Raw genomic sequence first — 9,600 nt, forward strand, 5'->3', positions numbered from 1 at the left:
TACCTCCCACTTCTTCCTGCTTTCAACCTGCATTACTTCTTCATAACATTCGGGTTCACCAGAATCAGTCAACAATAAATAATATAATGAAGGAGAGTATCGTTCAGGGAGTCTACTTATCCTGGTAGATCTTCTAACACCACTTTCAGGTGTTTGGGGTGCCTGTTGCTGTTGTGGTGGTTGCTGTTGTTGATCATTATTATTTTCAGGCACCTTTACCTTTTCAGTGATTTCATCAAGAACTGCATATTCCTTGTTTTCTTTTTCCTGTTTCTTTTCCTGCAACTGATTCTTATACAAGACCTTTTCATTGAATATTACATCTCTGCTCCTAATGATTTTGTGATTTTCGTAATCATATAAGCGATAACCAAAATCATTAACACCATATCCAATAAAGGTACATTTCTTTGACTTTGCCTCAAGCTTTGTTCTATTTTTTTTATCAATATGGACAAAGGCCTCACAACCAAAAGGCTTTAAAAAAGAGTAGTTTACCTTTTTATCTGTCCATGCTTCCTCCGGAACACCACCATCCAAGGAACTTGAAGGCCCTCTGTTTATTAGATAAACAACAGTATCTACAACATCTGCCCAGAACTGTAAAGGCAATCCTGCATGCAATCTCATGCACCTTGCACGCTCCATGATTGTTCTGTTCATCCTTTCTGACACACCATTTTCTTGTGGTGTTCTTAGAACTGTCTTCTCTCTGCAAATTCCATGTTCTAAACAGTACCTATCAAACTCTTTGTTGCAATATTCACCTCCATTGTCTGATCTAAGACACTTCAATTTCTTTCCTGTCTCAATCTCAACCAAAGCTTTCCATTTCTTGAAAGTATCAAATACATCAGATTTATTCTTAATACAATAAATCCAAGTTTTTCTAGTTGCATCATCAATAAAAGTAACATAATATCGAGAGCCACCGAGAGATGATACCTGAGCAGGTCCCCATACATCTGTATGCACAAGCTCTAATTTTTCATTCTTATTTTCTTTCCCAACTCTGAGAAATCTGACTCTCTTCTGTTTTCCATAAATGCAATTCTCACAGAAGTCCAAATCAACATTCTTCAAACCCGGCAACAAATTCCTTGAGTGAAGAATCTTCATCCCCTTTTCACTCATGTGTCCGAGCCTATGATGCCATAATGTTGCATCTGCTCCTTTGGAAGTTAAAGCATTAACAGAGTTAGAAATACCATTGCATAAATACAATGTACCAACCTTTTCACCTTTTGCTATTACCAGGGCTCCTTTTGTGACCTTCCAAGCTTTATCTGTGAAAGTTGTCACACAACCTTCACCGCCTAACTGCCCTGTTGAAATCAGATTTTTCTTTAGATCTGGAACATGCCTTACCTCCTTTAATAGCCATTGGTTTCCATTCTGCTGTTTTACAAGAACCTTACCCATTCCAACGATTTTACAGGGTTTATCATCACCCAGACGAACTTGTCCAAAATCTCCTTGAACATAGTCATGAAAGTATTTCTTATCAGGTGTGGCATGGAATGAAGCCCCTGAATCTACCACCCAGGAATCAGTAATATTTTCGAAAGGAAGAATCAAAGCATCTTGTAACACCTCACCTGTCACATTTGCTTCATGATTGTTTTCTTGCTATGCATCTCCTTCTTTTCCCTTCCGAGATCTACAGTCTTTCTTTAGGTGTCCTTTCTTTCCACATTTCCAGCACACTATCCCCAATCTGGACTTGGATATGCCTTTCCTTGATTTACTGCAATATCCTGAGCTGTTTCCTCTTTCCATTTTTCTTCCTCTAGACTCTACACTCAAAGCATTTCCCGATGTCTCACCGTAGCTTTTCCATCGCATTTCCTCGCTAAGGATAGCACCGACAACATCATCAAACTTTAAAGTACTAGATCCAGAAACGGAGTTACTAATGGCCATTACCAAACCATTCCAACTTTCTGGTAATGAGCACAAGAATAACAGAGCTCTAACTTCATCATCAAAGTTTACCCCTACAGAACTTAACTGACTTGTAACTGTATTAAAATCATTTAAATGGTTTGCAACAGATCCACCTTCCGACATATTCATATTAAATAACCGTTTCATAAGAAATACCTTGTTTGAGGCCGAGCGTTTTTCATATACTTTCGACAACGTCTGCATCAAACCCTCTGTTGTGGTTTCCTTCGAAATGTTGAAGGCGACTGACACAGCAAGGCACAACCGTATTGTTCCGAGTGCCTTTCTATCGAGAAGGTTCCATTCTTCGTCTTTCATACCCGTCGTCATCTTTGTTTTTCCACCCAATGGTAGGTATAGATCTTTCTGATACAGATAATCTTCCATCTGCATCTTCCACAGCGAGAAGTTTTGGCTGTTAAATTTCTCGACCCTAAACTTACCATCTTCCGCCATTGTTTCCACTCGAACCAGGAACCCTTCTTTCCTACGAGTTTATCAGCCAAATAGACCTTCGGCTCTGATACCAGTTGTTAGAAAATTATATATTACGGAGCAATGGAACACATAAAATATTGCAGAAATATAAACACAGAAAACGCACAAAACAAGAGAGACACAGATATACGTGGTTCACCCAGTTTGGGCTACGTCCACCCCGAACAGCCAGTCCTTCCTTTCTATTATCCAGCAAAATGAAGAGACACAACCTACAACAAATCCGTTGTAATATCCTCTGTTTTCTCTCACATTCTCGCCTCTCTGTTTCTCGCTCACAGAATACACATCTATTTTATAGCCTCAAATACAATACCCTCATACAAAGAGAGGGGTTTCCTTCTAGGGCAAAAAAACCCTAAACTAAACATAAGTTCTACCGTCAGATCATCCGCCTAATGAACGGCCCAGATTGACTAGAAATTACTATACTTTTACAAGGCAATTTTACATTTGTTTTTAGCTTCGGGGGCACTGCCCCCGAGCCCCCGCCGGGGGACCGCTGGCCCCCGGACCCCCGTGGGCGGGGACACAAGTCCCCCCCGCCCCCCCCCCCCCGCGTGGAGGGGTGTACAAGACTTCCTAGGGTATACATCCGGCTGAAACAAAGACCTTTGAACAATCATGCTCCACACACAACAGTAACATTTTCACTCCAACTTGTAGATTGAAGGCTAGCCCCTTCAATCTAGAGAGGGCTCTCTCTGGCCTTTACACCGTGGCTAGATCTTTAGATAGGTTGCATTGATGTGGGGTTTGGTTGGGCCTGAAATCAATAGATCATTGGGTGATGGAGTCAAATAGATAGGTTTAGATAGGTTTATTAAGATAGTTGGTTGTCTAATCAGGATTGATAAAGGCAAGGTGGATAGTAGATCCTAGACCTTTGCCATTTGTCATAGACAGACGAAGAAGAAAAACAGTCCACCACTACAGGGCATGCACAATGAATCTTAAGGTGGCTTCATAAGATCATAATGGGAACCTTTGAAAACTTAACTCAGAGCATTAAGAATAGAGTGAATTCTAAATTAATTTATCTTTTTCAAACATTGAGAGGGAATGTAATTATGAGATTATTGAAGGATAAATTAAAAAAAAAACACAGAGATACATTCTAAAATCCACTGTCTCATGAATCTTTATATCACTGGTTAGAATCTACTGATCTTGGCAAATGAAATAATTGAAGCATTCAAAACACACAGACAATGACTATAATTTTAAAAAAATCCAACCCTTTCTTCATATTCTTGATGAAATATACAGAAAATACAATAAAGTTTAGCTCCTTGAAGTATGGTAGCAATAATCACTAAATATTTACATAATTTTTTAGAGTTTAATTGATAAAAATAAAAATAAAAAATCCTATCCTCTGAGCTATTCGGTTCACTAATATGGTACATAATCCCTAGTAAAAAACTGAGTACAAGGTTGTTATACGCTCCTGCTACTAGTATCTTGGAAGAATAACGAGCTATATGCTACAACATAGGATATGGGACGGTTTGTTGCTTTATAGGCTTATTATTTGAAGTTGAACTCGTATTCCCTCCTTGTATCCAACTTGTGCATGAACTTGGAAATGATGCCAAAATTGTGTAGCTATCTGCCTTCTTTGCTGCTTGCTTTCCTCATGTTGACTCGTACTCCTTAAGCCACAAAAATATTTGATATCTTACCACAATATACTCAAAATAATTATTGCTTGATGATTTAACCATGGTAAACCAAAATGTTAAATATATATTAGGGTTTGGTGCAACAAAATTAGGGTTTATTATAACAAAAATTAGGGTTTATACTATACTTTGCCCCTGGAGTCAACTGATCACTTCCATATGTCCTCTGCAACTTGAGCAAGGATGTCCAACTTATCTTGACTCCTTGTCACCCTCCTGGTTAGATTTTGTGAGCTTTTATCAGTTTTTAGGGTTTTGCCTTTGTTCTTCTTAGCATACTCTGTTTTTCTCAGTCTTTTCTTACTTTTGAAGTTTGCTCTGTTGTTTCTTCTTCATCAAGGATGATGATCGTTTCTTTGTACTTAGGATTCATTATGGATTTGAATTTCAACCTCAACTTGTTAGTAGGCCGAGTGTGAGTCCTTTGCCCAGAACCCTAATTGTCTCGGCTTCCTCATCTTCTGATTTAATTTTATGTTTACCCTTTTTTCTCTTTGATATTTCCTATTTTATTTCCTCTTCCTCTACTAAATTTCTCTGTTGGATTCTTTGGCTTCTAGTCCTTCCTTCATAAACCTCAACCTCAACTTCTGGAATTTTCATAGGGACCTCCTCATGTCTTTCAACCTGGGGTTGGCTAGATTCTCCTTTGGTCTCATGAGCTACAACTTGAGGAGAAACTTTGTTTTGGCCTCTTTTTGATCTTCTAGGTATAGGTGGGTTTGGGTTCCTTTATATCATTTGCCTTAATTGTTCCACTTGCTTATTCAAATCATGGGTATATAAAATCTTAATGACATTGTGATGACAAATATCATGAGCTTGTAATTCAGGTCTCTTCCTTGTCTTAGTGCACATTTTCAACAAATTTTGATGTAGGAAGTATGGCAAATTCATTTTCCTAGAACATGTTAAGTGACAAAGAAACTTGATGTGATATAGGTAAGCTTTGGAATACCTACCTTCACAAGTGAAGAAAAGCTCGACAGTTCTAAGTGCAGTATCCCATTGAGGTTTCAATTTGATTTGGAGGACCCCTACATCCCAATCTTGATTTTGGCAGTCTTCTTTTAAGAAGAAATTCAAATCCACATTCATCAACCTCTACTACTTGAACCACCTTTCACCTTCTATTGGCAAACCCATTTTTCAGCAATCGACTCTTTTGTGACATGGAACTATAATGCCCTGATTCTAGTTGTATTACCATCGAAAGAGAAGACAATGGCCTAGCACTAGCTAAGGTTATACCCATTAGAATGTTGAACGACTGGTTCCCAACCTGCACTTATGAAAAGATCAAGCATTTCAGGGTACACTTTGAAGTACAATCCATCAAGTTCAAGCCTCTTCACATGGCCAGACCAACCCATTTTTCCAAGCTCCAAGACCTGCAACACCTTCACTGACCTTGTAATAACTTAACAGGGGACTACAAAACAACTAACCCTCTTTCTACACCAGAAAACAACAAATCTGGGTCTGCTGGAAAAACCGTTTTTAGGCAAAACAAAGTAAACTAGTGTTTAGTTTTAAATGGTTCAAATGGGCTCAAAACTCTTGGAAAATGTCACTTCATGTAGGGGGAGGACCGTTATATCATAAACCACCACTTGGACGCTCAAAAAAGATGACTTAACGGGTCAGAAATCGAGTTTTAATTTTTTTTAAGTGCTATGAAAACATTTCGTAGCGCTACCCAATTTTTTACTATAGATCAAATCATAAAGTGAAACTTTGCATAAACTTAGGTGGAATACCATTTGACACCTATTCACATGCTTGAGTTGGCCTTTCTACTTCAAAAACCATTCTAACCTTGGATTTAGCTACAAATTGTCACAGGAGCTGCGAAATTATTCAGTTTCTGCAATTTTTGCACATTAAGTCAACTTTATAAAGAAAAACATATAGCACTGTGTAAATATTTTACTAAATACATTTTTATGCCTTTGTCTCTCAATGGACATGTTCATACAAAATATGGTAAAATGACGCAAAAATCGGTAAGTTATGAGGGTTTCTACAAGGTATAAGTGAAAAACTAAAGTAGAAAATTGTTAAAAAGGCGTTGATTATTAAGGCCAACAAAAAAGAGTTAATTACTGACTGAGTTGCATGAAAAGTAAAAAAAATTTTAAAAATAGGCCTAAGCGAGTCTACAGAAAACCTGATAAACATGTTGTTTGTAGATCTCTATCTATGCCTAGCTAACCTAAGGAACCAACAAAATTGAGTAAACATAACCGTGAAAATCAAGGAGATTCTATAGCATCCACCTTAATTGGGATGAGGTGCTCCTTCTAATGAGAAATCAATATGCTTGTAGATAAGAGTATATTTTCATTACTTGATAATCAGTTATGAATGTTTGTTGCATTATTATAAATTTTTTATTCTCTTGATCAAGCAATTACCAAAAATGTACAAAACATGAACATCACAAAGAGATAAAGGACATGAGAAATTAGGCTCCAAGGTAGGGGAAAACCCCATAAGGGGGAAAGCCCTAAAATCCTCTTCTTATAGAATCAGATCAAAGTGAGATATCTAAGACCTAAGACCAAGACCAAGGCTACCATAAAGATCCCAAGTCAGCTCTCCTTCAATTATCTTCAACAAATCAAAGTCAACAAAAGTCAACACTAGTCAAACTTCGTAAATCTGGTAAAATCCTGAAATTTTGCACCTGCAATACCTTAGAAAATTTTGCACGTGTGAGTAGAACTAGGCCATAAATCAAATTGTCTTCTCTCTCCTTTGACCTCCTTCTCTATCCTTTGACTTTGTTGGTTTTTCTTTTTGCCTTGGCACATAAATTAATGTGAGTAATGAGTGAGTGAACGAGGTTGAAATCCTTGTATTTATACATGTCCAGTAGGCCGAATAGATGCCTCTTTAGGCCAACTTGGTCTTGTGGATGACAAATTGACCTTTTTGACTTAATAAAAACTCTTTTTCTTTTTCTTTACAAAAGTCCAAATGGGACTTTGACTTAATAATATCTCTTTAATTCATGAAAATATTTCTTTTGACTCATATAGCCCTACAAGCATGAAGAACATGCTTTGACTAGAAAATAAAATAAAAATAATGAATGTAATAGATGGATATTTTAATAGTACATTTCAGTTACAATATGATGGCTAACACTAGTTACTACCCCCTCTCAAGGCACATACCCAATTTGAATTTTCACCAAGTATGTCCTTACAAGATTATTATTATCTTAGATATCGCCCATCCTCAAAGAACATGCTGGCATCCATGGGGAGTTTGTTGGCATTATGGTGTGCATGGATCCAGCTAGATGATGTTAACATGAGTTCGTGATGGAAGCTAGCTCATGTTGGCATTGACGTCAACCACTTGTAGCCTAGCTTATGTGTAGATGTCATTCATTGTAGCATGGATACAGTTGGTTATGTTGAGATTAGTTATGTTGGCATTCATGTCAACTCTTGCTGACAACCTTTGTGATGTAGCTTGATGGTAGCATGATGGTCATGAAGGAGTTGTCATGTGTTGGCATGTGCTTTAATAGACATGTAATGATGGTTTGTTGATGTTGCAAGATAGATTGATGATGTTGCTACAGGTGGATGATACAAATCTATATGTGATTATGATGGTTGATGGCACACTAGTTGAGTTGTCAACTAGGTCTTCATTAGGTCTTCATGTTTATGCTTATGAGGATGATTTGTTGTAGTGATGTGATAGCTTGATGATGGTGATATAGAGTATTGCAGGTCTATTCAATGGTGTTGCAACTATGGAGATGATTTTTGGAGAGTGGAGGACTTTTTGGCTCTATTGCCAACCTTGTTTGTTTCCCTTCGAGGTCAATTTGGCAGTGACACTTGGGAGACTTGTTTGATCCACTTGCAAATGTGTCATAGGCCATGCGAGAGGTTTGGAGGCTTGCACAAGCATTGGAGAAGATGTTCCAATAGGTGGCAGAGGCTCTGGACAGAAGGTTTCATGTTTACACCTATGCTCAACCCTAGTTTCTCCCTTACAGGCTCATTCGAGAGATTGAGAAGTCCCAGTCGCATGAAGACAGGCATATGGGAGTGAATGTAACTTCCAGTCAAGTTCATACCATGTTATGTGTGCAACTGAGGGATTTGACGATATTTTCTTCACATTCCTCGCACTGTTAGAAGGAAATTAGATTGGAAATTCCTTGAGGCTTCCAGAAAAAAGTGAAAAAGGTCATAAATGCTTTGAAAAAGGTCCTCTCATGATGTGAATGCATTTAGTCCACAAATTGTGGTGTTAGTGGATTGATTTGGTCGAATTTATGCACTCTTGATCCTAGCCCCAAGCTCAATTTCGCCCTACATGTTTTATATTCTTGTCTTTGGAGCTTTGTGGTTGTTGATGGTGTTAGATGTTGTGCGTATGAGTGGAGAGGAGGCTGCATAGAGTGATTATGCTTCAGACTTTGAGTAGAACAAATGCTTCAGTGAATGAGTGTCAATGACTGAATAATGAGCACATCTGAAGCATGCTTCAGAATAGATCATAGTTGAAGCTGTTGGAGTAGATATTGGTTGGAGAGTTTTGTATGTTGCTGGAGTATATGTTGGTGATCCTCTCACACTTGTTTTTGCAGGATTTGTTGATGAATTTGGCACATAGCCATAGTGTCTTATGATGTTATTTGTATTATGCAGCATTCTATTGTTGTGAGGATCTGATTGTATTCAATTTTATTGTGGCCACAATTTTGTTATTTGGAGAGCATTTGTTTTGTGGAGTTTTTATTTGATTTGATGATGCAATCTTGTTACTGAGAGCATGCATGCATATCTGATTTCTTGTTCAGCAGAGTGCCTTGGGATCTAGTTTGAAAATAGATGAAAGGAGGTTTGCATAGTGGTGAGGAGCAGTGACTTCATGGAGGTGGAGCAGTGATATCGAAGCTTCAACGAAAGGAAAAATTTCTCATTCCAATGGTAGTTGGATAGTCCAATCAGAGTTGGGCGAGGATCAATTGATCGTGGTGGCTTTCAATGAATGGTAGTCTATAGATCCGTAGAGAAAAAAGTCTTCCGAGATGATTAGTAGTATCAAGTCTCCTAGCCAATCAACGTTGGCATTTTGTATATGAAGTCGAGTATCCATGCTGATGGGAGTCAACAAGATATGTAAAAGACTAATTGCTTGACATAATATAAATTCAGAGTAGAGCAACAGCAAGGGTGGTTTTTCTCTCGGAAGGGTTTCCACCAAAAATCTTGTGTCTCATGTGTGATTGATGTGTTCTGCATGTTTATTGTTTTGTATTTGCTTATTGTTTAGGTGATGCACATGATATTGATGTTTATTAATTGTTGGTTAACATATGTGTGATTCAGTAAGTGAAGTAATAAAAGGAAAAAAAATTGTATATATATCACACTACTAATTCACCCCCACCCCCCCCAACCCTCAGTAGTGCTCAAAGGTTTCCAACAATTGG

The sequence above is a fragment of the Pinus tabuliformis genome, chromosome 9, assembly GCF_031772625.1.
Source record: "Pinus tabuliformis cultivar Carrire ecotype Pingquan chromosome 9, CPIR1, whole genome shotgun sequence".
Classification (NCBI taxonomy): Eukaryota; Viridiplantae; Streptophyta; class Pinopsida; order Pinales; family Pinaceae; genus Pinus; species Pinus tabuliformis.